At 38.3% G+C, this 13,856-nt stretch overlaps 2 long non-coding RNA genes across 2 annotated transcripts; one reads left to right on the forward strand and one right to left on the reverse strand.

The window, feature by feature from the left end:
- Positions 1–3,800: 3,800 nt before the first annotated feature.
- LOC124257549 lies at positions 3,801–5,761 on the forward strand. Its single transcript, XR_006893300.1, has 2 exons — positions 3,801–3,835; positions 5,654–5,761. It is a non-coding gene; the product is annotated as an uncharacterized LOC124257549 (long non-coding RNA).
- On the reverse strand, positions 4,175–12,520 carry LOC124257550. Its single transcript, XR_006893301.1, has 2 exons — positions 11,361–12,520; positions 4,175–4,315 (listed from the first exon to the last, which is right to left on the reverse strand). It is a non-coding gene; the product is annotated as an uncharacterized LOC124257550 (long non-coding RNA).
- Between the last annotated feature and the right edge of the window lie 1,336 nt (positions 12,521–13,856).

Below are 13,856 nucleotides of genomic sequence, written 5' to 3' on the forward strand. Positions count from 1 at the left end.
TTATTCACTGCTACCTAACAACGTAATTTGCTGGCCTGTCCAATTTGATAAATTAAATCACACATTATTCATCAGTCCCTTTGTATACTATGAATACCGTCCAGCAAGATGACTTGAACTTGAAATGATCTAGAACATGCGACTGATCGTCATGAATCAAATAATGGAACTTAATGGTGAACGAGGCAAGGCTCGGCACCAACTTCCTGTCAAGTTGTAATAAGATTCTTTTTCCAGTTGAGCAAAGTCCTGTTAATTACAATCGAAATTATACACGTGTATAAACTGAAGGGCAAAAGAAAGCAAAAACATGAAACGAACGGGAAATGTTTTTTCCACGTTGATTTACTGATAAGGGTTGTATTTTGAACCTAGGTTAACTGTGTTTTGGACGACTGTTTTCAGCGTTTGTAATGTATGCGTCAAATCCAGTTTTCAAGTGTGCTTTGTTCTTCCACGTAGTTTTATTATTTTCACAAACAAAGAACGGTAACAGTCGCACTGTTGATATAGATTGGAAGATTGGTCAATGCACTAACTGACGGAATTTAATGTGCTTTTTATCGAATGTTTGTTTAAAATATGGTAACTTGTGGCGAAGAAGAGCCTTCAGAACTTTAAAATATGCTATGTTCCCATCTTAAGCCTAAGTAGCCCCCGGGAAGTTTGCGAGATGTGCTTCGAAAAATATTAAGCTTATTTTTCCCCACCACATGTGACAGGGGTCTAATGCTGCTTCGAACAGCTAGAGTGTGTGTGGTATTCCTTCTCCATAACTAGTACAAGCAAGCCATCTAGGGACAAGTGGTAACAGCTAATGAAGGACCACGATCGAGGGGAATCTTGAATTCGAACTCGCGTAGCGGGTTCGAGCTGTTTAAAAATATGTATTTAAATGGGAATGATGGCATGGAAAATATAGCCGGGAGTACAATGTTCCGTTTCTGTGAATGAAGCGGAGTAAAATGCTTCACTTTGCTCCACGGTTGTTTCTTGTGGTTTCTATGATGGTTGTAACAAAAGTTACGTCCCCTCGAAATGTCACGTGATCAGCCGCCATTGCTAGTAACATTTTGTTTGTGAAGGTCAATCACGTTTCTTCTCATACAGGGTATGATTTTCATTCACTGCCATGCAGTCAAGTGTTTAGATTGTAATGAATTCATCATTGGTCGTTGAATTTCTTAGATTTTGATCATAATTGTTTCAACAACGTGTTACAGTGTATGAATGAATCTATTTCACCTCTGAATGCGGTGTGTCGTTTGAAGTGCATGCTTCTGCGGTGTGTAAACCATTGACGTTTACACCATTTGCACGTACCCATCTATGAGACAAATTTCAAAATGCAAACAATGTGAAGATAAACATTTTTTGTCTTTAGAATCTATTTGCTAACAGTAATAACAATCTACAAGGGCGAGTGTTGTAAGTGTTAATTCAAACAAAGTATTTCACTAACTAAGCAAGGTGGGGTGAACCTCCGCATTTGTAATAAAATACTACATACATGACAGTAAAACTTTATTGTAAAAACAGTAAAACTGATTGGTTTGAAAAATATTTAGTGCACTACTCAGCCAGATTTGTTGAAATGTTATTTAGACTTGTTCACCTTGTGAGTTATCAGTGAAGGACAGACAAGGAAATCGGCCATTATGGCTTTCTTGTTTCAAAATTGACTGAATTATATGGACACGAAATTGTTCCTGTGGGTAAGAGTTCCTCCCGTTCCCCTATCCCAAATAATATTTATAAATTAATGTATTCTAAAAATATTAACAAAACCTAACACAACAATTACTAGAGAACTCACAAAAATAACTAAAAGCCCCAAATTTAATTACAATATATCAGGTCGGCCCCTTTTTTGTATGATAAGGGCCCAAGGCACGGTAATGCTACATGTTATATGGGAACGGAATGGACTCTTTCCGATTTGTGACTGAATGAAAGGTGTGATGTTCAGTGTACACTTCCAGCCTGTCAACAGTGGGATTACGTTATTATAGGGATGGCAATTGATATAGGGCATAGAGAACTAAATATCGATTAGTAATCAATAAGTATCTGAGAAGTAAGAAATGAATCTATTTCACAACACTTGTGAGCGGTGATATGTTGCATGGATTACTAAGTAAACAAAACAGCATCCTGAATGTAATTTAGAAGCAATTCATTATTAAAAACCTAACCCTATGTTGTTATGTTCACTATTATTCAGGCTCATGGTGCCTCAATCCGAGATTGGGGGCGGTGGGGTAGCCTAGTGGTTAAGGCGTTCGCTTGTAATGCTGAAGACCCGGTTCGATTCCCACATGGGCACATTGTGTGAAGCCCATTTCTGGTGTATTGTATTGGAATATTACTGAGTGGAGTGCGGTGTTAAACAACAAACCAACCAACCATTAAGAAAATGTTCTTTTAACATGTTAAATCATGACATTGTTTGTTGCAGATGGCTGCAGTGCCTCAACTCCGAAACCTTCTGAGGACAAAGGTGAAGAGGGACCTGGGCATCGGGATTGCTCTTGCTGTTGTTGCAACTATCGCCTACAAAGTTACAATAAACGATGTCAGAATAAAGAAATATGAAGATTTCCACAGGTGAGTTTAGGATTTCATTGCAACTAAACATTATCTTGTACTCTATTTGCTTGTCAATCTGATAAGATGATCAATTTTGTTCTTGTGTGTATACAGATTTACCATTATGAAAAATAGCTAGACTGACTAATAAAGTTGACTGACATTTGCAGTATTTGTGTAACATATTTGATACTGTCAACTCAAAGGGTATAACAAATTTATGACATAAGTGCACATTAAACTAGTTTGTTTTGGATAGGGTGAGAAAACTTGTAGAAGTGTTTGCCACAAAGTTTGAGGCAATGTGAACCAATATGAGTTATGGCCCTTTGATATGACATGCACTGTTAAATGGGCATTTGGACAAGTAAACAGTGGGTTTTATGTGCTTTGTTATTGGAGTCAAAGCACATAAATTCAGGAAATTTTTAAAGTTAACTGAGTATTTTGTCAATCTGAATTTTAAGTCAGAACCTCTGTGCCCTTGCTACACAAATGTATGAGCACATTCCATTATTATGATTACAGTTAACATCAAAACAACCTTTTGAGGAAATTTGACTGGCCAATGAACTGACAAACACAAAGTTACCAACATGGCTGGATGTTAGTGTTTCTCCCTGCCCTTTTAATTTGGCACCCTGACCTTTTTACTTAGCGCCCTGACCCGTGAAGGTGCGGGTTAGAATGTGCCTTCAGTAACCCATGCTTGTCGTAAGAGGCGACTAACGTGGTCGGGTGGTCTGGCTCACTGACTTGGTGGCCATGTGTCATTGATTCCCAATTGCACAGATCGATGCTCATGCTGTTGATCACTGGATTGTCTGGTCCAGACTCAATTATTTACAGACCGCCGTCATATAGCTGGAATATTGCTGAGTGCAGCGAAAAACCAAACTCACTCTGCCCTTCTTTTAATACAATAATTGATATTAACACTTGGTGGTCTTTAGTTTCTATTTCATGTTGAAGCTAATTGAAATAACTGAATGTATAATTGAAATAACCTTTAAGAATCACATTGCATGAATAACTTATCATAATACTTGGTAATGTGTCATTGCATGCCCTTTTTGGATCCTGGGGGGAACACTAAATGTTTGATGTGATGAACATTTTCAGAAACTACGATGCCAAGGCTCACTATGACAGAATGATCAAGGCCGGAGTGTTCCAGTCAATACGATCCGATGGAAGCGTGACAGCAGAAGACTGGAAATAGAATCATTATTCAGGATAACTGGACGTATGTTTTGATTTTGGCTGTCATAATCTCATTTGTCTCTTAATGAAAATTTGTTGAAAAAAGAAATAGAACACTGATAGTGGACGCCCTGAAATTGTGACTTCTAGGGTATTTGATGGTTATTTGGATGAAGGAGTGCCAGTGAGCATATTGAGAATTCTGCCTGCTAAGTTATGAAAGGGCCCTGTGCAGTGTGCGAAATAGTTTCCAAATTTTGCCAGCCAGTCGGACTAGCTATGCCTGAAAGTTACTAGCAGCCCACAGAATAATTCACTAGTCTGAAATTTGAATGTAGACATGGGTTTCATCATTAAGCTGCTAATATGATGAACATTTTTATCAGACCATAATCTTTCATGATTTGAAAGTGTGTTACAACTTAAAAAGTCGAGAGAGTGATATATTTACAAAATGACCCCATGAAAATTCACTAGCCAGTCGGGCCAGTGACTGGAGATTTACTGGCCGACTGGATTTTTACTAGCCACGGGCTAGCGGGCCAGTGGCTTTTTCACACTGTCCCTGTGACTGTATGTATTTGTAAACTGATGTGTCAGTTTGGCAATAAAGTACTCAGAGGTAAACCCTTTAAAAATATATGATGCCAGAAACATTAGTTTTGTTGTGGATCATGATTTTGGGGGATCACAGAGTAAATAGCTTTCACTTTTAGTTTAAATAGGTAACATCTGGTGAGTTTTCTAACTGTTGTAAACTGTCAAAACCACTTGTTCATATTTTGTATGGATGCAGTTTTTTCCACCTGTTTTGGGATAAGCTATTGATAGTAACATGCATATGAACAGCTGATTTATTGTTTAACTGTCTAGGCCATGGTGACAGTGAGATAAACAAATGATTTGCTAAAGATGCCTCCTGTTGAAATATTCACACCTGATATCACATTACCAGACCTGAGCTGTCTGTGCCATCATCTTTAGTCGAATCTTGTGTTATCATTAGAACTAGTATAGGCAGAGCATTTGAGACCGGACATAATTTTATTAGACTTTGGACGAGTGCAAAGGTTCCTTGGCTCATTGCAGGTGTATATATGGAACTAAATGCCTTAGGCATCTGGATTGGGAAAAATAGTTATGTTGTCCAAATTTAGATTTTCCAAAGTGTGTTATTACCAAAATTCAGAGTTGTGTTTAAAAAATGCTAAGGAATGTTCTAAAGCGGCTTCCTCCATAATGGTCTTGTTGTCAGTGAAGTACAAGTCCTATTATAGAACCATGACATTAGTGACCCGTGAAGATCCGGGTTAGAATGTGCCTTCAGTAGCCCATGCTTGTCGTAAGAGGCTAACTAACGGGATCGGATGGTCAGGCTCGCTGGCTTGGTTGACATGTAATCTGGTTCCCAATTGCGCAGATTGATGCTCATGCTGTTGATCACTGGATTGTCTGGTCCAGGCTCGATTATTTACAGACCACCGCCATATAGCTGGAATATTGCTGAGTGCGGGGTAAAACTAAACTCACTCACTCATGACATTAGTTATAAAGATGACAGAATGACAAAGGAAATGTTTATCCGTTTTGGGAACTAGTACTGACATTTGTTGCGGAATTGCTAGATATGTTCCTGGATTGTAGGTTAGAGTGACAGAAAAAACACCCTGAATGTGATCTCGTGTATGTCATAGCCAAGACTCATGAGTTTCACCAAATTGTAATTGAGTAATACTGAGTCTTGCTGCCTTATGGTTAAGTGTGCATGTCATGGCAACTGCAATACCCTTGAAGCAGATCTTAACCCAATTCACTGTTCTTGTTAATCCAGAAGTAATGGGATTTTTTGTGTTTGTTTCAGATATGTAGTGTGAACTATTGGTACAAGTGTGTAAGTCACTCCAGGAAACCAGGGAGCCTGCTGTTGTGTTGTTTCAAAAGATAAATTAAATCCTATCGACTAGAAAAATGGTGTGTTTTATTTTGTGTTTCTCATGTAGTGGAGAAAACGAGTATCAAGTATACTGGACAATATAAGTTGGGGATATTGGTATTTTTATGATTGATATTTTATCAGTGTGTCAACAAATAAATAGATCATTATTCATAATTTCAAAATTTACATATATCCCAAACAATTTTTGTCCAGTATATGTTTATAGCTCAAATGAGCCATCCTGTTAGCAAATTATTCCGAACTATCCACACAACAGACCTGCATTAACAGAGATGTTTCAGAGTGTTGTTTTTGAAGGCTATGTCTTGGCACCACTATCAGCAGTACAGCCATACATCTCTATTGCAATCTATCACAGCTTCCAGTCCCTTGTTTTCCCTAATTCTGAACAGTGGTTTGGTCTTCACTGGGCCCATGCTTCTAACCACCACCTCTCATGAAGAATTAAAACAAGGACTGGGTAGCTTGGAGTTAGTATCCTGGGTCTGAGGTGGGTATCCTTGGTAAACTGTGGCATGTGTATCACTGACTGACAGGTCCATCCAGCTGGCAGTATAACACTGACATGGTCCATCCAGCCACGTGCAGGCACATCAATATAAGGGACCGTTCATAAGCCATATTGGGAGGTGGGGTGTGGGTGTGATGATTTTATGGAGAAGCATGTACAATGTGAATGACCCTCTTAAAATTTATGTACAAAATAAGTGACCCCTGCGTGTCATGTACAAAATCAATGACCCCCTGCTCGCTCCCCCTTCCACTGCCTTTAAAGTTCGAGGTTTATTTTGTACAGATTAAATGATTATCAAGTGGTTTTGAGATAGTGTTAACATATACTGCATAATAAAAATGGTTATAATTATTTTCCCCATTGAATGTATTGTGCACGAATTTTGTTAATGTCTCCAAAATATAATACATAAATCCAGATGTCTACAAGTAGATGATACTGATACTTTTTTATCATATCAGAATCTCACATGTCTTGTTAAATATTGTGAAATACGTGTTGCACCGTGGCAATGTCAGTGTTGATACAACTGGGGTTCGAATAGCATTTGTTCAAGTTGTGCCGAGTGACAGGGCTTCAGTATAGGGGAGGTAACTCTAGCACAATTGCTGACGATTTACTTCCTCAATGAAGGCCGCTATCCAATGGTGCATGCTAATTTGATGCTTTAACATCTTGTGTTAAGAGGCACACACCAACAAAAAATAAATGGATCGCATTTATTCTTTATTGATACAACAAAATGTTATGTTGATGACAAGATTATTAAAACATGGGTTTCTTCTCCAACAATGAAGGATTGAATTTACAAAAATAACCGACAAGAGCTTGAGAAATAGTACTAGCTTAAAGTAAGATAGTACTAAATTAGTATTATAGTTTAATTTCGAAAATTGCTGTGTAGACTCTTCGGTTATTCAAATAGAATCGTCGTACTTGTGCTTCAATAACTACAAATGATCATGTGACATTGATGCTCAACAGCTCCTGGAGAAAATTGAAGTGGAAGCCTGTAATATTGTGTACATTTCACAAATATAATTGTCAGTTGTGTCGGTGTGATTATACCAGACAGACTATTGTACCCTGAGAATTTCCATTCTGCCATTGTGAAGTGGTTGGCAAGGTCAATGTGAATGATAATCTCGGGAACCAACTTTGAGCTTTGTCCCAGCTGATAGTAGATTGTCTTGACCCCTTCGCTCCTTGAGTGAGTGAGTATAGTTTTACGCCACTTGAAGCAATATCACGGCGGGAGTCACCAGAAATGGGTTTCATGCACTGTGCCCATGTGAGGAATCGAACCCTGGCGTGACGAGCGAACGCGTAGGCTGTATCTGCCTTTTTGAAATATGAAGAGTAGCCTTGCTCCAAGGCTGTACTGAATGCTGAGCCCATGGATGTATAGTAATTATATCCTCCGAAGAGGCTAGTCTAGATAAGCGGACAGTGACTCCAGTCTGTTATTTATACTTTTTTTATTATTAAAGAAATTATGAGTTAAGCTATTAATTTTACCTTCGAGACTTATGCAAGTCTATATGAAGAGGTACAGTGAGCTAGTATTGCTTATGTTCTATCTGCTGGTGTTAATCACCATGATACGTGTTTTGTTGACTGGTAATGTTTTACGTATCCCAGGAGCGGTGGGTAGCCTAGTGGTTATTTAAAGCATTCGCTCGTCAGGCCGAAGACCCAGGTTCGATTCCCCATACGGGTACAATATGTGAAGTCCTTGTGTCCCCCGCCGTGATATTGCTGGAATATTGCACAAAGCGGCGTAAAACCATACTCACCTATTCCAATACCTCCAATAAAAATGCCAACACGCACGGGCACATAGACGTCGGGATATAAGTGCAATAAGACCACGTTAAACCACATTTTACGCCATAATACCATTATCTCCCTGTTGAAGCTCCACAAAAGTTAAAATGGATCCAGTGGTCAAGTTCTCTGAGCTGATGTCGTGTCATCGAGCAAGGGGTGTTGCTCATGCTTTCAGTCAAATCGTTTACCTGGTCGAAACCCGTGAAGGTCCGGGTTAGAATGTACCTTCAGCAACCCATGCTTGTCGTAAGAGGCTACTAACGGGATCGGGTGGTCAGGCTCGCTGACTTGGTTGACACATGTCATCGGTTCCCAATTGCGCAGATCGATGCTCATGCTGTTGATCACTGGATTGTCTGTTCCAGACTCGATTATTTCCAGACCGCCACCATATAGCTGGAATATTGCTGAGTGCGGCTTAAAACTCAACTCACTCACTCACCTGGTCGAGGCCACATTGATATGGACTGAACATATCTGACTGCGGCGTTCGGTATCAGTCAGATCGTTTCACAACCAAAACTGAACATGTATAAACGCTATGCCGAAATCCCTTTGAGGCACATTCATCTGAGGACCACCTGTCCACCATGTCGACGTACATTAAACTGTCAGAATCATGTGTGATGTCTTTCAAATAGATGACTTATTTTCATGTTGTCGTGTCACTGTGTGGTTTCAATTCTAAAACCTTCAGGTGAAGATTACAAAGATCACAGACATCAGTAATGTTTCATCAATCATCAAGTTTAATTTGCTGTAGGTTGCACATGCTCTTTAAAACAATTTCTCTGTAAAAATAGTGTTACATATCATCAGTACAAAATGAAACACACAAAAATATATCCAGAAATCAAATATAATAATCACGGTTGTGTCGACTATACAAAAGAGGCACTTAGTTGTACATGAAGATTAACTTGATATAGTTGTCACGTGATGATATGACATATACTGAGGGAAACAAATAAGGGATCGCATGAAAGCACAAGTGTTCCTTTATTTTTTTCCAGGTTTCTTCACAAGTTGTGCGATAGAAAGCTTGTGAAGAAACCTGGGAAAAAGTAAAGGAACACATGTGCTTTCATGCGATCCCTTATGTTTTCACTCAGTATATATCAGAATATCCGATGATACCAGTTGATTTGTGTTCTGAAGGTTCTGTTTGCTCAAACCTCAACTGTTTATTTGGGTAGAGGTTGACTCTTATGTATTTCCTTATCAACTGAACAAACATTTTCCACATATTTCGGTAAATATATCTCCTTTCAAATAGAAATACAAGCAGTTAAGCAGTTAAACTAACATATGCTATATTTGAATACTTTTGAATTGGCATTGTGTAATTATAGCAGTTAATCTGACCAGTCGTGAGCAATGAAATCCAAATGCCATATTCTTCGTTTAACCTTTTTTGTGTACTAGATACATGTTTAAGTACAGATAAAACCTTTCTTGAGACGGATTACCTCTGTCATGGCTTAATCGTGAAAGAACAATAACAATTCTCCATAACAGATGATAATTATCCCGTTAAAAGTCTTGCACTTTCATCACTTTGGGCTCTCCTGTTCCAGTATCAAGTTGTAACGCCAAGATATAAAGTGAATACTGATCACACCCATCTCACATGCTCGTTTAATTACAGCGTGACGTGAGGGCTAACAGCAAGGAATAAGTTACAGCATACAAGTATAGGGGATAATCAGAGACGTAAACTCAACATTGCCGCGTCATGTGAATTGACAGCACTGGAAACCAAGTGTCTGACAATGACATGGAATGTTGCCTGTGCCCGTATGCTGACACTTACGTCATCAACCAGAGTAATTGGGTCAAGATGTAACTATTTACAGGCCTTTGGTATAGAGCAGGATCCTGGTGAGAGAAACGACACACACCTGCTATGGTATTCGACAATAAAACTGCATTACCTGACTGACGGGTTATTAGGGCAAGTATGGGGCATCAAGCATTTTGATTCCGAAGATCTTCAGGCCTTCCTTTTTGTTAAGAATCATTTTTACGGAAGCCTGTTAGGGTTAGCATTTTGAAATTTCAACTTCGTAACTTGTAATTTCAAGAAAAAGACAAAGGCCATCTGATCCTAAAAGGTTTTTGTATTCAACAGAATACACCGTTTTTAAGTCCAAATTTCGGACAGGACTAAAGACTCTTCGGTATGAAAATGGATGTTGTATGAATACCTTTTGACGGACAAGATTGGCTTGCTTATATGATAGTGATGCAATTAAATAAAGCAGCATTCATTCAAAATAGTTCAACATATCACAGATATTAAAATCGCCAGCAAAGTTTTATGGTAGCTATTATGTTGGGTATATGAGCAAATGCAACACATAATCCTGTTCCTTGTCTCTCATCGCACACCTACTTTTACCATTTAGATATATGTATATTTTGCATGGTAACTTCGGTGCTTATGTCGCCTTTTAAAGTCATTTTCTAAGCTGACGGAATCAACTGACGTCTTGCATAGATGTTGAAGACTTTCTAATAAAAACTACTGTTTATGATAGGTAATCAGGAGAAAAACATGAAAAGAAAAAAACCCGACCTACCTACCCACTTCATTTTTGTAGTGTGACGAGAAACAAACCGTTGTTTTATGTGTCATTATTATCACTGCGGCTTTGTCCACATTAGCTTGGTCACCGGGTGTATTTTTACATATTTTATTGTACTCGACCATCGATAAGTGGATTGGCCAAATCAATAACGTGGACACGTTGTTGCTACAAGTTAACAACAAACATACAACACTCATGACATATATTACTTGAATGCTGCAATGTACCATTGTATCCCAGCCTACACATAAGTGTGTACATCCCTATGAACAAATATTCAACATCATCCAGGCAGGTAACAAACAAAATACAAATATAAAGTTTATAAGGCTTGTAACCATCAATACACAAATGCATAGTTACACTGTTACTGTGGAGACTTAACCAGTGTGCGACATAGGTTCCATATTTTGCTAGCCAGTCGGGCTAGCTACGCCTGAAAGTTGCTAGCCCAAAAAATAATTCTCTAGCCCGAAATTTGAATGTAGACACGGGTTTCATCAAAAAGTTGTTAATATAATGAACTTTTTATAAGGCCATAATTTTGCATGATTTAAAAGTGTATGCCCACTTAACAAGTCGGAGGGAGTGATATATTTACAAAATGAGCCCATAAAAATAAATTCACCAGGTCGGGCCAGTGACTAGAGATTTACTTGCCCGACTGGATTTTTACTAGCCACGGGCTAACGGGCCAGTGGCTATTTCGCACACTGGACTTAACACATCTCGATGTAACCAAATAATAATACTTGTCATGATCTGTAGTAAAATGAAGTCTGTTTTAATCGACTCAATGTCGACTTGTATAGAAACCATGAAAATAAATCGTTTCTAAGTCAATGAAATGTATCTTTGAAATGACTGGTCTGTCTTTCAGAAATCTAACCGTCTCTGTCCAGTAGTGCGTAATACTGAACATGTCTTCACACAAATATCACACTGTTTCATCGAACATGAGCAACTAACTCTGTAAGTGAAATTGTTCCTGTGTCGAATAGTGCCGTCACACTAATATTAGAAACTTTTGTCGTCGCTTTGTGTAGCAACTCTAATATTATGCTTTCGTATGCCAATTCGTGCAGTTACGTAAGAAACAAGGTACCGTTAATCCATTTCAGTTCTGAAAGGTTTCATTGTATGGCTATAGCATTTCAATGAGTGTCATTAAAATGATATCAGAAAAACCTGTGGCAATGATTAAATCAGGGATTAGAGATACAGACACACACGATTACATTAAATATGCATGAATATACATTCAGAAACAATAAATCATTCATGAAAATTCGAAATACATGTATAATTATTAATCAGGGTTAGATAACGTGTTTCAGTGAACACTGTATATACAAAATGGTATTTCCTACACATATTATACATTATAGATTAACAGTGATGCTTTATTTATGTTCTTGAATATAAGTTGTTTGATAATACGAACGTGATCTATGTTGTGACAAGTGTCTTGAAATTAAGCTGAACGTAATATCTCGTGTACTAAATGCATTTTTGTAAGATATTTGTCGTGCTCAAACAGATAATTTGTGGATCAGCATTCTGGATAAACACACTTGGCAGTTGAGGAACGCGCAGACGCTATTTTTTAAGTGTTTATACTTTGTCAAGTAATGTCATTGTTGTCCAGAGACCGCTTACTCACTGCTTCATTCGAATAACGTCCAACTTGGTACACCTGGTCAAGACAGCGTGTGACCCGTGAAGATCCGGGTTAGAATTGATCTTCAGTAACCCATGCTTGTCGTCAAAGACGACTAACGTGGTCGGGTGGTCAGGCTCACTGACTTGGTTGACAAGTGTCATCGTATCCCAATTGCGTAGATTGATGCTCATGCTGTTGATCATTGGATTGTCTGTTCCAGACTCAATTATTTACATACCGCCGTCCAATAGCTGGAATATTGCCAATATGTTTTGACGTTGACCTTCACACGTGGCAGTCTATATATAGCATTAGGCCCTCACACGTGACCACAGTATACACGATCTGCACATCATCATTCGACCTTGACATTTCTCGAGTGTGCACGTGTTGTGTCTTCTGTAGTGTTACATAAGAACGTTGCTAGGTCATCTTCACTTATGAGGAAGAAATATAGCTATTTTTTTTAAGAGTCCTTGTTTTTCTCATTATCCTTATAAAGATTTGCTATATCCGATCCTTGATAGACGTCAAGCCACTTATCAATGGCTTATACAGGAACACCTTGTCATTGGTATTATGTACAAGTGGCTCCTTCTAACTGATACAGATGTGGTATATTGTGAAACAAACTACACATCATATCGAGAAGAGATAAATGTGCAGTGGGACATAATTAGGTTAATCGATAAGGGTCTATTTACGTCGTTGTCGATCTATCGCAAAAGAAAAAAGATGTAGTAGAAGATTGGAGGTGACATTTTTCAATATTTCTGATTCAGGGAACATTAATATTTAATTATGAATTGTATTATTTAAGGAACAACTAATTGTTGCAGTATTTTAACTATGCACGAATTGTTCACACATCCACACACACTACGATCTACAGCGGGCCTAGCTCTCAATTACTGATTACGGTTAAATGAGCATGTATTAAATGAATCCTGTACAATATGTACGTTTTCATGAAAATATACCTTTCTAGGATAGCCGACCTCAGGTAACACCACGCTCACTAGTAAACTGTATCGAGTGAGTAAGTGATTATAGTTTTACGCCGCTTTCGGCAATATTACAGCATAAAGGCGAGAATTTATGGATGTCAACTTCTTTTATTTTTTTTTTAGAGATACGACATTTCGGAGTGTATATATATATATGAACGGAGTAAGAATACACTCCGAAACGCCGTGTCCCTCAATAGAAAGATGCCTCAATTATATTCTAATTAAATGCTATGGTTGTTGTTTCGTGAACAATTGACCTTCCTTTGCATGTATTTGTGACGGTGCCACCGGTGAGGAAGTATACGTTCGCCTTATTACGAACACCTTATCGCTGATTCATAATGACACATGCTTATGATACAGACACTGCTTTTAGTACTGATTTGTTATGACAGTTGATGAATGGGTTTCGTTAATATTTTAAGTTTTAAGCCTCAGGTCCTGCCAATCATGTTTCATCAAGAATGCCAAGTTGAACCGTTTACACTGTCTCAGATTA

Source organism: Haliotis rubra, unplaced genomic scaffold (genome assembly GCF_003918875.1).
Source record: "Haliotis rubra isolate DU_JTF1 unplaced genomic scaffold, ASM391887v1 Scf666, whole genome shotgun sequence".
NCBI classification, from domain to species: domain Eukaryota; kingdom Metazoa; phylum Mollusca; class Gastropoda; order Lepetellida; family Haliotidae; genus Haliotis; species Haliotis rubra.